At 39.1% G+C, this 15,592-nt stretch overlaps 1 protein-coding gene across 1 annotated transcript in view; it reads left to right on the top strand.

Moving 5' to 3' along the window:
* Nucleotides 1-22: 22 nt before the first annotated feature.
* b3galt1b (UDP-Gal:betaGlcNAc beta 1,3-galactosyltransferase, polypeptide 1b) overlaps nt 23-15,592 on the top strand; it is a 42,425-nt gene continuing 26,855 nt past the window's right edge. The window contains exon 1 of the mRNA XM_020089855.2: nt 23-1,326. The gene's annotated coding sequence lies outside the window, so the exon portion shown is untranslated. The remainder of the gene's footprint in view (nt 1,327-15,592) is intronic.

Here is a 15,592-nt window from a genome sequence, read left to right as displayed (position 1 = left end):
ACGAGCTGTCACAGAACTTGTCAGGCGTGTATCTGACAGAAGCTGCCTACAGTAGACAGGGTCAGGTCAACAGATCCCTTTCACACCGTCAGTATAATCTCCTTTAGAAGCTATCCCCACCCCTGAGGGGGGGTTTTGGAGCTCAGACTGCAGGTGTGCCTTCAGCAGGCAACCAATTGTATGTAGCCTATAAGAAAACTTGAAATTGGGCATTAACAGGCAGGAGGATGAGGGACAGCTTAAGCACATGCAGTGTGATATATAGCAGCAGTGGAAAGCCCACGGTAAATTATTTTTTACTGCCAGTCTAAAATAAGCCAATGACCAAATGTGGGCACTCATCCTCTTACTGCTGCTCACTGTGGTAGTCCACGAGCTTAGCATACAATTTGTCAAGTCTGAACACCTTTACAACTGCAAAGCAAAATATACATTTGAATTCATATGGAAGGATTAGTATTTCAGCGTGTAAGTAAAAATAAGGCTTTGTTTAAGGTAATGTTTAAAGTAGGGGTGTTGTATGCTGCATTTACCTTACACATTACCTTTGAATACTGATTTGAAAATATTGCACAAAGTATACATTTTAGCATTTTTATATATTATAAAGATATATATTTATATATATATAGCCTATATACTTATGTAAACAACATAAATTGCATAGATTAGGCTGTTATATTTTTCTTTGTGTATACACATTGAGTGTTTTATCCTTTATATTTCTATTATATGTATGTGTGTAAATTTCTGTGTATGTGTCTATGTATATATAAATATATGTTAGTTTAATATATCAATATATTAATATTTCTTCTTTACTCTAATTTTTATTCCATATTTCGCATTAGCCTTTTAGCACAGTCTAAAACCTTTTACTGAACATACTGAGTTTTAGAGATGCATCTATAATCTTAGAAAGGTCCTGCTTCTTTTGAAATAACTTAAAGTACATAACTAAAGACCCCTGCACTCAATTGATTGTGTTGTGAGATGTTTCCAGCCGGACAGCAGATAGAATGTGATCTTTGGTTTGACTTGGCCGGAGTTGAGTGAAATCCTCTCACAGAGACAATCTACCCTGCTGCTTGTGTCCACACACGATCCGCACTTTTCCTCTCTGAGCGGATTGGTGAGGGATCCATCGGATTACTCTCTGATTGGCCGTCTACGCCTCGTCAGGCTGCGCGTCAGCCCGACTCCACTACCATCACGTTTCCCCTGTGCTCCCCCTCCTCACCGTGGAACAACAGTGCTGGAGGATGTTGGAGCGGCGGCAGCAGCATAAGGACCACAAGCCTGAGTGGGATGGAGACACTGAGTGAGGTAGGCACAGCAGCGATGCCCTTTCTCTCCTCCTCTCCATCATGGCGTGTGCGCTGCGGGCTGAGCCTCTCTCATCCTGCGGAATGTGGCAGCCTGAGCAGGGATGGCTTTACTTTTGATTGTTGTAATTGCTGCACTGTTGTAGTAGCTGCGCCTCAGACAATAATCTGTCCTTCCTGGTGCTTCCGTGCGCTCATCCGCAGCTTCCCGGTTGTTGAGGGCTGTGATCGCCGCTTTAGTCCTGTGATAATCTACCTGTCTGGGTCTGTGGTGATGCAGTTTGGGGCTCATTCACTGAGCTCCGTCCTATGTGGCACAGTGGAGCTGTCACCCCCCTGGACCTTTGTGGAAATGCGTAGGTTGCCCAGGACGATGGGCGGTGCAGATGGCCAAGTTACACGGTGGCCCATCAAACTTTAATCAGATGTATTTATTCATTCTGATGGGATTTTTTATTCTCGACCCTCTCTGGCAGGGGAGGGAGCATAGAAAATGAACGTGAACTAAATGTTCCCACAAGCCAGAGCGTAAATAGTTCAACTGTAAAAATGCTTCTGAAAGATGTTAAGTATTATTTATTGGAGGTCCAATAATGGATAATGCTCAGTAAGTCAGATGTGTGGTTTGAGATGTCCAGTTTAGACACAGAAAATGAAAAATAAATGCTCTGATATTTTTCTGAAAATGGATCAAAAATCTTCCCCAGTGGTGTTTTGTGTTGGAATTTCAGTGAATATGTTTTTTTTAAATCTCTAATATTTAATAAAAACATTTATATTTGGACAGGAAAGAGTTATGTCTGAAGAAATGCAACCTTGAGTTAAGACATGCATGAAAATCTCCCTGAAAATAGAGGTGAATTTAAACTTATTTGAGTGAAACATAAAATCTTGAAAATCCATTTAGCATCTTTTAGAGATGCAAGATCAATACATTAGTAATTTTACCTTCATTTTTCTCCCTTTGAGGCACACAATTATATTTCTCTTCCTTAAAATCTCATTGTGCGTCTTGTGTTGCAAACGATTTGATGAAAATACTGTGAAAAGTCCAGAGTGAGTGAGTCGTCTCCAGGATCTGTGTTTCTTCCTGCTGCCGTTGCCAGGACATTTTAGACCATTATCTGGATACGACGCTAATCCTCTTTCTCATTTAACCCCTTGATGGTTTCCATTACATGTCCATCCACCAGTAGACGGTGAGCAGTGATTTGTACCAGACTGTCTGTCTCTTTGTTGGCTTCTTATCGTGGTCCTGCCATAACTGCAGGTCTATGTCTGTGCCCTGCTTACTGTGACTGCTCTCCCTAATCACATTTCTGCAAGGTGTAATTAGTCGAGGGAGTCTGAAGCCTTAATCCCTGGTTTTAAATGTACTGTCTTGCCTAGTCGGTGTTGGTTCCAATGTGACACTGGTCTTAAATCTGCACTTTTGTCGATTTTCTTCAGGTATCTGTGTATTGAGCATTTTGTTTTAAATAAAGGATCATTACATAGATCAGTGTAAAGCAAGTAAAAAAGAAAAAGTTGCAATTTGGAGAAATGAGATCAATAGAATTGGTGCCAGAACCACACGCAAATGTAGATTTAAAAAGTTCTTATGATGCAAACATTTTATATTTATAAAATGTAATGTGTTAGTTGATGAGTTCTTGCAAATCTGTGAAAAAGAAAATTTTATTTTTGGCATAAACTAATGTGAGGCATCCTGGCAGTTTAGGCCTATACTAGCTATTGTGTCATGTCCAAACAATAGCACAGTATTTACTTGTCCAAAACAGCCTGGGCTCATTTAGCTAATAATAGGTTGACATGTGTGAAGCTTTTCACACACAAACACACACTGGAGTCTTCCCACAGATTTTACAGTAAATAATTATGGATCCATTAGAAACAACCAAGGATGTACTGTATATCAGAATGCAAGACAAGAATGTTTTCTCCCTTTTCAGGATTGAGGAACTTTGTTTTTTTAAGGTGCAACTAGCTCATACATCCGGACTCAAAAAATGTGACCAGAGCAGTCGGCTGATCAAAGAGGTGGGAACAGGGAGACTTTAGTGTGAGAGATCTGTCTCATGTGTCAGACGCTTTCTGAAGGAGGAGAGGATGGGAGCAATGTACAGAGGAGTAAGGGAGGATGGAGGAGGTGAAAGGAAGCATAGGTGTGAAGAGGGATTAGGGAGGGAGAAGAATTAGAGGTGAGAATATTAAGATGATGGGTATATGGAAAAATACGTCTGTGTGATATCTCACAAACACCCTGAAGGAATTTCTTCAAATTATGCACAATTGTTCACTTGGACTCAAAAATAAATTAATTGATTCTGGAGGTCAAAGGTCAAAAGTCACACTGACAAACCTCATTTTTGGCCATAATTTAAGAATTACTGTGTTAATTATGATAAAAACAATCAATACATGTTATTAAGTTCCCATGAAGTACATATTATGTGACTCAGGACAGACATGCAACTTGACTGTTTGGCAGAGGCATATAACCGTTTATCCTCATTTCTTTTCATTAATTAGACACTTCCCACTTCCCAGAATGAACTGCAACAACACAATTTGATAATCTGTATATATAATTTTCCTTTTTGTCTTTAATGGCTTTTTGCTGTGAGGGACCATTGCTGTGAAATAGAACATTCAAGTAGATGCAGTATTATATGCTCTTCTTGTCTTGCTCATTAATTGATATCATCAGTCTTGCATCAGCCTTTAAAAACGGACTCTGAATTTTAAGTTACTGTGCAGTTTGAATAAGCAAAGTGAAATATTTGCCTATTTAAAGACAGTATTTTCCTTCTATTTTTCCATATTTAGGCATATAGTGTATATATACTTATATGTATATGTATATATATATATATATATATATATATATATATATATATATATATATATATATATATATATATATATTCTACTAACCAGTAGTTATGGGCACATTCATTCAAACACTGATTTGAAAAGACACCATAATCACAGTACTGGGCATTTTTCTTTTCATTTGTCTATTGGTTACAAATATGAGAGTGAAGGAATGCATTTCACCGGGAGGCATTGAGGAACAATTCCAGCCCATGACTGGATTCGGGCTACCCTATTAGAGGAATGAGTCTGAACTCAGGCCTCTTGAAGTTTGACTTGATTTCCCCAGTGACCAGAGGACCAAAGCAGTTTTTATTGCAGTGACAAAAAGGGCCTTGGACAGGCTCTGCACAAGCCATGACCCTGAAACTGCAAATGGGAAAGAGTTTCAAAAAACTGCTTAATGCTGGGACTGCGAACATTTTGGCTCGTATTATTTAAGCTGAAACGTACACGTAGCGAGAGTTGATTGTTGTATACAAGAAAAACAGTTATAGGTCCACTGTTTTTGAGATAAGAGCGGATAATTGAAGGTTTAGCTTCTCTCCTGTAACTTGTTGGACTCATTAAACACTGTGTTAGTTTGTGTTTGTCTTTAAAATACAGTGTAGACAGACTGAGTCATCTAAAGCTGTTTGCTGACAGCGTATATATGATATGTTACAGCTGTCCTCTTTTAATTTAACTGAACAGTTATAGAGCTGAGCTACTAATAATAAAGTAAAAAAGCACCAGGAGAAAATGTCAAAGTGCAATTAGTTTCAATGAAAGAAAGCATTTTTTGAATAATGCATTATAAAGAAAATAATATAGGCTAATAATGCAAAATAATACTCATTCTGTGTGAGTGTAATGATTAACGGTTGTTAATGGTTTTCTGCTCTGCGTCTGCCGCTATTTTTTGCCTCACAGAATTATTGCCTAGACGTTTCCATTAGTCGACACAGTGTGAGGCCCCAGTCTGCCATAACTGAGCTGTGTTGTAATCCTTTAACACATATGCTCTTTGAATGACAGTCTGTTTCAGCTGAGCGACGGCGGAGTCTTTAACACTCTCCAGCCTCGGCTCAAATCTGATTTATTTTCCTCACGGTTGTACAGTTCTGACTTACTAGAAAAAAAACTTGCTCACACATTCAGAGGTAGCAAATTGCTCTCCAGAGAAAAAAATGAGCCAGATCAAAAATCTATGCAGACAGAGCAAAAGTTTTTCTCCATCAAAAACTAAACAAAGTGCTGTCTAGAACTGCCTTTGACCCATGAGTTGATTTAATGTGACACTTTGCCTTTTTTTATAGAGTTGTTCTGATGCTGTCCGAACTTCATTGTTAGTGTTCCTCATACAAAGCAAGAGTGTATTGGTGTAGAGGTGCTGGACGGACATGCAGTAATTTTCTGTCCAAACCTGACCGACCTGAACCTGACAGGCATTCTGTTTTTCTGTGTCAGCATCAGACCCAAGCCCGATGTTTTCCCCGATTACAGCTTATGAAGCGTAAAAAATTTTTTTAAGATATCCCACACAACAGGATAGAAACCGACCTGAGCCTGAATCTAATTTTAAAAAATGTGTCTGAACCCAGCCAGACGCGTCGTACGCCCTGGGCTCCACAAGTACATGCACATCTCACTTTATAGGTGAGTTTGCATCCGATTATCAATCACAACAATATTTCTCTTATCCTAAACAACTATGCTATTCTTAACTTTAGCATCTGGTATCCAACACATTTCAGTCCCACTCAGTAAAGTAAGAGGTACATGTTGTTGCCTTGTATGGACCCTACATCCCTGTTGTGCACTGCTAATCCTTTGGAGCAAGTGGCTGTTTACACCCTTGACAAGTCACCAGTGTATCACACAGAGACAAACAACCATTCACACTCTAATCTATCTACAGTCAAATTAGAGTCCCCAATTAACCTAACCCCGATCTGCACGTCTTTGGACTGTTGGAGGAAGCCTCAGGTACCTGGAGAAAACCCACACAGGCATGAGAACATGCCGCTCACTGAATGTTTAGAACGGATCTATTTCTAATTGCCACACACTTCTATTAGTTTAGAGATATGTAAAGGCAAGAATGTCATCTGATGCAGTCATGGAATAAATTAGCTCTCTGTTTACCAGCATGATCTAGTCCCTCTGGAGCCATGTCCCCTCATTTAACTCCCACTGAAGATGCTGCTTGTGGACACTTGGCTTGAATGAGTTGAACATGCAACATGATACAAATCAGCCAGTTTAACATTTTTACATTTTCTCATCCTGATCTCTGTGCAGTGCATCCTACTCTCACTGGGTTTTGCTGTAGCCTGATGCTGGTTTTATTGAGCAGAACAAGAGCACACACTGTTTTCCTCTGTTAACCTGATTCTATTCTAATATTATGAGTTACTGAATTTATTTTCATTAAAGAAACAAAAAAATTCCCTGTTGCCTTTTCCAGCCTTCACAGCTTTGTTTTATCGCCGAAAGGCAAAAACAAACAAAAAACACAATATGTGTGTGCACTGCCACCATTTGAATTCTGCTTGTATCACATAGCATAACAAAATGTGTAGTTTTACACCAGCAACCACTGTTCAAAATTCATAGATGCTCTTATTTGAGAGGTGTTTTTGCTGCAGTTATTCAGAATATGCATCTCGCCACTTGTTTAGAATGAATTCTTTTGAAACGCTGAGTCTTATGGGTCATCGACGGTTACAGTTGCTACCACAGGCACTCGAGCCTCTCCTCCATCTAGATGCTTTATGCATGAAGATCATCAACAATATGTTTACCTGCTGTTCCTCCAGCTTTTGAATAATGCAAGACTTTCCATTGAAGTGAAAATTTTGAAGGGAAAAAGTTTCCACAACCATATCACGGGCACCTCAACAGTTTATGTGGTCATTATAAAAGAGGTGTAAAATGATTTCAGCTTGGTTGATGCACAATGTCGGTCTAGTGCAAGACTAGACAAAATGTAGCAGGACCTCATGTATAATGCAGGTGCAAAGATATTATGAGCAACAACAGCAAAATGGCACAGAGACAAAGCTGAGTAGAAATTTTCTTGTGTTGCAGAATCAGCTTATGTGCAAAGATAGACAATGCGTCTTCACTTCCTCCTGTTGTACAAAAATGAAGCCAAAATATCTTCAATATGTGTGCAGGCATCTTGTGACGTATTCCGGAGCGAGAGTCTTTGCAGAAATAATGACCCTGATTGTGACTTTTCACTGTTTGAATATAACTTTAATGTGTTCTTTGAGTTGTTTGCATACAAAAAGCAAAAAGAGGCAGCGACCTGTGATAAACAGACTTATAGCTGTGTCATTTATGGCCCAGTGTGACAAAACATCATGTCAACAAAACAAAGCTGTTCATTAGAAAACTAAACAGAACCTGTCAGAGAGAGATTAAGGTAGTAAACTGGATGCATTGTCTTTGTGTGCATGTGTGGCTGTGAGCTGTGTGTGTTTGTCTCTGCGACTGCCTTACTGACAATTTTGTTAAGTTGATCGTTTATGCTGCGCCCTGCACTATGATCAGAGAAGTCAGCCTTTGAATCCCTTTTCCTTGATCCATCACAGAAAATAATAAGAGGTGCCTGAGTTCTCAGTGTTATCTGAAGTACAGAGCAACAGGACAGGCTGTGAAGGTGACACTGTACCAGAGGCGCAGAGTTAACAAAGAACAGCCTGCCTGGAATTGATATTCCTCAAAATCCCAAGCCAATTACTGAAGTGGAGCCTCGGTGTTGACTGCAGAAAATGTACGTGCCCCAGCTTGGGCAGATGACAAGTACTCCAGTCCTGCAACATACAACACAATGCACTTAGTGCAACATTATTTCCGACTCTGATTTCTGTGTTTTGTTGTTCAAGTGAAGTGGGTGAGTGTCCTGAATCTATATATCCTGAAGCACTGGAGCCGTCACTGCACTGGCTGCTTGTAAAAGAGCTTTTAGTTGAAACCAGCGTTGGGTCTCCAAAACAATCCTCGAGCACTATTCCTCTTTTCATTTCAGGATGTATGTGGAGACCTCTGGGAGAAGTTAGCGTTGAAATTCTTTGTGCTGCTGCTTAATGAAAACCTTTTCACCTTACCAACTCAGTAATTATAGATGGTGTATCTTTGTGATGTAATGTAATGACACCCTCCTGGTTTCGGCAAAAGTACAACTTATTCAGGAGGTTCAGAGGAGAGAAAGGTCAACTTCTCTGCAACTTGGCAAGCAGCACATGTTCGATGATAGGGAGGAGGGCACAGGCAGTGCGTCAGTTCTGCCTCTAGAAAAGATGGGAAAGAGCTCTCACGTTCTTAATGAGAAAACCTGATTGAAATCAGCGGACACGAGGGATGTTATTGATTATTTGGAGAGATACAGAGTTGTAATGTCATGTGTCTGAGAAAAATTGTCTTCTCTTTGCTTCACTGAAGCTCTTGTGTGAAAGGGAGGAAAAAAACAGCTCACAGCAAGTTGAACTAAATGAGAGCAGCTGATGGAAACACGTATCTTTCTTATTTGCTTCCTTGTGGTGTATTTTTCAATCAGGCAATAACAGTATCAGTTAATTATGATGAAACACAAGGCACTGCACAAGGTTTTAACAAGAGGTGATGGAGGCATTGACAGAGGAGGGAAAGGAGACCTGGTTTAATTGGTCAATTTGCTGTAATATCAGCACAAGATAAGGGACCTTGTCTTGAAACCTATTGAGAGCTGAGCTGAGGTGAATATGTATTTCTTACTTTCATCTTAAAGGTGCTCCAGCTAAATGACAGTATCTATTCTGAGCAGAATATTTCTCAGTCAACTCGAGCTGTTGTGGGGCAGACCAGCCTGGTGTTACTGAAAGAAAAAAACAAAACTTTCCTACAGGCCAGTTACTGACTGTAGGCAGCAGAAAAACAACTTTGACACATCACTTAACATATTCAGCACATTAAAATGTCTATGGTCAACTGCGAAAATGGTTTTAAAAATCGTAATGCTTAACGTTCGATACATGAGTAAAAGGCTGGAGCCCTCTGTCCGTACTCAAATACTAATTTCTTCCATATTTGTGCATGTCTCCTGAAAGCCTAGGTAAACGGAGCAGTACCACAAGAAATCATAGACATTTCTCTGCTTCTTTGTTTATGTTTTGATCAGCACCGTGCACTAAATCTCCAGCTAGCCATTTTGTCATAACTACAGAGGTCACCTGGTCGATTCCTTTGAACCATTGAGTGCTGGCTCATTGAGGAAAGCATTTTTCGGTTTGACTTAAAAACTCCCCAACAGAATATAAAAGATAAATCTCTTAGCTGCAGAATAAAGATTTTAGTGAAGAACTCATGTAATAGGCTACAATTTTTTATGATGATGACTCAAACAATTGATTTAGATTTCACCCTCCCTTTTAGAAGGTTTCCTTTTTTTCTTCCCCCACTTCAGCTTCCATTATCTTAATTAGCTGAAATAGAAGATTTTATGAATTTCCCCTAAATATCCTGGTCTGCAGAGTTTTTGTTTGTTCAACCTGTGTTTGCTTAGTGAGCTTTAGAGAAGGAGAAGCTGCAGGTCTGGCGGAAAATGAATTTGCAGTGGATGGTAAATCTCATATTGTGCTCATGTACATGTAGATCCTGACATGGACGCCTTAGTGTTTCATGACAGTTGTCTGTGAACAGTAAAATTAGATCTTAATCTCAGGAATATACAGTAGATGTATCAATACCAAAACTATTTTTTTACAGAATAATGCAGGAAAATATGCAAATGTATTATATATATACTTTATATATACTTTATATTTATGCTGATATATACTATCAGTAATTCTTCACCTCTTAAAATTGTATTGGTGTTGGCCCCACGTTGTTAAATACATAAACATTACTCTCAATATCAATAATGATGTGCGCGTCTACATCTGCTCATTTTGTTTTTGTATGTTCAGTAAGCTTAGTGTTGTTTTACTGATAACTGTACATTTGGCATAAGTAACAATATAATAATATTCATCTGAGAATTGAGATGTAAAACTCTTTCATGTTGGTCATTGAGGCCACTTTGAGAGCATGTTTCTTCAGCTCGCCTGTATAAGCACAGCCCCTGGTTTAAAACTGCGTTCACTACAGCTTCATTAGCATGGCTCTGTGAGGTCATGAAGTCACAGTGTTTGCTGCAAGTCAGGACATGATCTCTTTGTGGACTGAGCTTTCAGACAACGGAGGAAACGCAGGGAGGAAAAGTTTTCCTCAACTGCTTTGTGCTTTGTCTTTACTGGAGTTATTTTCAGTTATGCAACTGTTCTGATAAAGTGGATCTGGACTTTTTTTTTTTGTTTGCCTTTCACATGTTCACAACAGGAACATTTCTATAATATCCAGGCGAGGGATGGCACCTGGGCAGAGCATACAGGAGGCAGGGAATTAGAATATATAATATAATATATAAATTCTGCTGTGGAAAGGACTGTGTTTTTGTTGATCGACAAAAGCTCTTGAATCTCAGTGTCTTTCTAAGTTGACATCTTTGTCTTAATCTTCTTCATGTATGGCACCTTTTTTTCATTCTGAGATATTTCTGTGCTTCCAGTTTGCATCTGCGGCGTTTCAACCATAGACTGTATATAAATATATATATAAAAAGGTGTCAACACACCCTCTCTCTGGCCATGAATTTTCCGGACTTTTTTCCTGCTTTATTCTCTGGACATTATATTTGGGGACTGGCTGGAGCGACAGACTTGGACCTTTATGTTTGTCAAATACAGCCCCACTGGAAAATTTCCAGAAAAAGGCCAGTCCTCAGTTCATGTGTGAAAACAGCTCAGGAGTCACATATTATAGCAAAATACCACTAAAATATACTAATAGTAAACCTAAAATAAAATACCACAAACACTGCAGGAAAACTGAAGGATGTTAAAATGTTTGTTGATGTTGGTTCTTAAATATGGATCTTTCATTAAGTTGTACGACATTTCTGCATTTCAGATTAATTAGCAGCATTTTTTCTGGGCTTCAGATAAATTGTATTGGATGGACAGGATTTGTAATTACTTACAGTGACATTGGCCAGGGTCAGCGCTGTTGTATACTTTATAGTGTACGACTTTTTCATTTTAGCACCATGTCATATTTCTTGATACGGTGTATTGGCACGTCACAAAGCATTCCATCAGTTTGTTTGAAGTGAAACACTGTGACAAGGTGAACGAGATGTACATACACAATGTCCCCTAGTTGTTTCACGTTATCTTTTCCTGTGAGTGTCGTCGTGCTAATGATGTCTAAAGGAGACAGGTTGAAAGATAAAGGTTAATCAATCTGTGTCCAAGTGCTCAAAGACCCAAATTCTTTTTAACAGTTACTTCTTCCTTTGTATTCTAAAGGAGAACCTGCAGCCCTTCGTTTCCCTCTCTAATTGCTTTGTAGAAGGGCAATTTAACAAGTCAAAGTATTGATAAAAGATATTTTTGTTGTGTTTGTAACAGCTTCAGCATAAAAGCAATTTACTCTGAAGAAAGCCAAATAATTTATTTTGATCATTCATTAATTTTACGAACTGGGGCTGCAACTATGGTCTTGTTATATTAATTATTGGTTTTGATTCATATGGTAATAATTAAGCTTTTCAATGTCACATATACTTCAAATATATATATAAGTTGCAACCCCATAGATACACACATATATAAATGTATATTTGTGTGTGTCCCACTCAATAAAGCTTCGCGTTAGTTCATGCCGGACACGGAGTCATGTGCTCAGCTGTCAGCTACCGATAGTCAGCCACCCACCAATCACAGCTCATTCTCTCACCAAAGCGGTCCCTTTAAATACAACCTGGTATGGTATCAATGTTCTTTTCGAGATAAAGTTAGAAATTGCCAAAGGGGAACAAAGCAGGCTAAAATATAATAAAGCAAACATTACATACTTTTCTCTAGACTAAGTTTATTACATGCAGAGGTGGTCTCAGGTATCAGTGAGGAAACAAAATTAAATTATCGCAGCTTTGACAGAGGTTCTTTGGGGACAGTTCTAGTGTCAGTGCTCTGGCTGCCAGCCATCTTATACGTCACACAGAGCTCCGAATATATATGAAATATGTTTCTACTGCTGTGTGATATAGTTAATTATTCCGCTGTGTGATTTATTACTATTATATTAAGTCTGTTGTGTGACTTTTTCTTTTATTTGAACTGGAAACAATGAGCCCAAACAGCAATATAGACACAAACCTCCTTTATTATATCTTAATATAGAGTCACCAGTTGAGACGCAGTGTGAATGTGCCTTTAAGCTCTGGATTTATTTTTGGAATTTATTGGTGAACAAAGCATCAAAGCTCAGTTTGCTACAGGCCTGTATCTCACAGTGTCATTGTACCATAGAGAGATTGTACCAACTAGATCTCATATTCACACTGAGCAGTTCAGATGAACCAGTAAAGACTGTGGCCTCATGTGGATGACTTTATCCAGCTTTTCAAACTGGATACCTGTAGTTGTTTTGCCCCTCCTGGTTATTTTTTGTCATTATTATCATTCTTTGCAAAGTTTTCCTTATCTGACTAACCAAGGGTAAGATCATAAAGTCCCCTGAGACAAACTTGTTATTTTGGGAGTGTTAAAATACAGTTGACTCAACGTGACACCTTTCTGTGTTATTTGAACAAGAACTGAACAGATCCATGTACTGTACAGAATAGTACATTGTGTTTCTGAGATTTACAGTTCTCAGAGCATAGTCTGCTTTTGTTAATTGCGGTTTAGCTTCCAAGAAATACAACTGAAAATGTACACTGTTATCTCTGGTATTACATATTTTATTATTTTGGTTGTCCATTTGCCTCTTGCTGTTTGTTTTGCAGCACAGACACAGTTTGGAATAAAAGATGACAGTGAAAGCATCCATTTACTGCTCAGTGAACTCACTTTAAGTAAACCTGTCAGCCATCAGGGCCCTGCGATACGCTGGTGAACTGTCCAGGGTGTAGCCCGCCTCTCGCCTAATGTCAGCTGGGATTGACTCCAGCTCACTTTGCGACCCTCAAGAGAATAAGTGGTAAAGACAATGGACAGATGTATGGATGTCAGCCATCTATCTTATTTGGATGTTGAAAAAATAAAAATGTTCACACTACATATGGAAATGTGCTTGTTTTTGTGTTTTGAAGATTTTCTGCAGCCTCTTGCTCGTTCTCTACTTTCCAGTCTCATCACTGAATTACAGTAAAGCTGCCTGGACATAATTACAGACAGTAACTATGATGAATCTAGTTCTGTAATTACTGCGCTGTTCAGTTTTATCCGCCTCTGACTGTCAGCACCGAGTATTATCTGCATAATGAGACACTTTTCTGGACAATGTGTGGCTGCACTTCAGAACTTTAGAGGAATCGTGAAAGCTTAATGGTACAATCACAACCTACTGAGGAAAATATAGGGAGAAATATAGACTACTTCTGAAAGGATATGGCTTTTGGTTTATTGTAGGACAAATTATAAGATCCATTTCTGTGCAGTTTTACACAGAAAAGACGATTCCTCAAACAGCTCCATCTGCTTTACACTGATTGTTTTTGGCTCTTGTCATAAAGCTTCTCATACAGTAAACCTCCCTATTGGCAGAGAATAGACTGAATAAAAACATTCATTCTAACTGTGTGTGAAAATCTGTCATTTTGGTGGCAGCGTTCCTTTACAGAGCTCTTTGGATGAGGAGGTCCAGCTCAGCAGGAAGGCCCGTGCTCCTTTTGGCAGCGATGATCACACGGCAGCCCTGAGGGAGAGAGAGTGAGCGCCCAGGGGTGTCGTGGCTTCATTTTATGAGGACGTATAGGCCCTTGCTTTATATAAACCCCTTCATGCTGTTTCTCAGGGTTGAGCTAGTGCTACGGTCACACAACAGTATGCACCTTGATGCAGGTGGTGGGGAGAGATGTTTGGTCTGCGGCAGAGACAGTTCTGCAACGTCTTTGATTGTGGCAGGTAGAGAAGTTCTGGGTAGAGGCAGAGCAGCAGAGTCTGAGTTTGATTCTAGAGCTTTGTACTGAAGAGGCTGAGGTGCAACATTATGAAAAAATAAATCTCACTCGAGCTTGTGTGTACACCAAGTTGGTAATGTGAGGAGCATTAGCCAGACCAAGAGTCAGTTACACAGTTATATGTTTAGTGTAAAATCCTAACTGGGGAAAGTTAATTTTAAGAAATACCTGGAGTAACTATACTGCATATTCAACAGACATGATAACTGCCTGCTGCTTGGAATTAAACAGTGATTGTGGCTCAGCTTCACCTAAGGAGGTGAAACTAGTTTTAACAACTAACTCAGACTACTGTGTTTATTAATGAAAAACAACAGTGATAACATTTAACTATCAGGTATGGATCATTCTAATAGACAATGTTTACATGATTGTGTATGGCAAGAAAACTACCATCGCAAGAAGCCGGAGAAGGTCTGCACCCACTCAGTAATAGTGAGTAGCCATCATATTGTACACAACAGCTGAAGAAACAGCTTCAACCGCTGTAAAACCACTTTTCATGAAATTGGCAAAATCCCTGAGGACAGGAGAGAGATAATTACATTACAAGTACATGACAGCAGAGCCAGGTCATCATGACTGACCCTGAAATGAGAAAATTCCAGACACAATGACAACAGCCTGAATGAAGGGGAATATACCAAAAAATGGCCCTTTCAGACTCCAGGAGAGATAGACACGGCTGCTTTTACTTTTAAAGTATTGATAATGAACTTGAGCTAAATGGTATCAAAATCTACTCTTTTCATCTATTCTTACAGGACATGAGTTTTATCCTCTGTGGTTGATTTCATCTCTTTTTATCTTATGTGAGAAAGGAGATAGAGAGATCCTCATGGATATATTTACAATTTATAGAGAATACTGTTTTCTAATAAATTTGTAGTGTTATACTGATTTCATTTTATTCCAGACTCATATATATAGCTTGTCATTTTTATTGCACGCAGCAAATATCACAGTGACATTTCTCAGAGTGAATATTCTTGGTAGCTTGGTCCTGTCTGTGCTAAATTACTCTTTGCAGAGTCACAAATTATCAGTTGAATACATCCTGAATAATGCACCATATGCCAGGTCTCAGAGGCACGGCGTCTCTGGAGGAGCGTAGATTGTGTGTGCGCTCAGTGAAAGAGAATTGTATCTGTTCCTGTGAGTTTAGATGTGCAGCCAAACTGCCAAAATTAAAATAAATGGCAATGTGTATTTTTTAATGTACAAAAGACGTATTGAGTGGACAAAGCACACAAAGCAATGCAGACAAGTGAAATGTCAGGAAAGGAGAAAAGTTTAAAAGGAAAGGAAAGGAGAAGCGAAGTGTTGCACATGAAGATTGTGGGTCTTGATTTTC

Source organism: Paralichthys olivaceus, chromosome 10 (genome assembly GCF_024713975.1).
Source record: "Paralichthys olivaceus isolate ysfri-2021 chromosome 10, ASM2471397v2, whole genome shotgun sequence".
Classification (NCBI taxonomy): domain Eukaryota; kingdom Metazoa; phylum Chordata; class Actinopteri; order Pleuronectiformes; family Paralichthyidae; genus Paralichthys; species Paralichthys olivaceus.
This window is presented reverse-complemented; position numbering and strand designations above follow the sequence as displayed.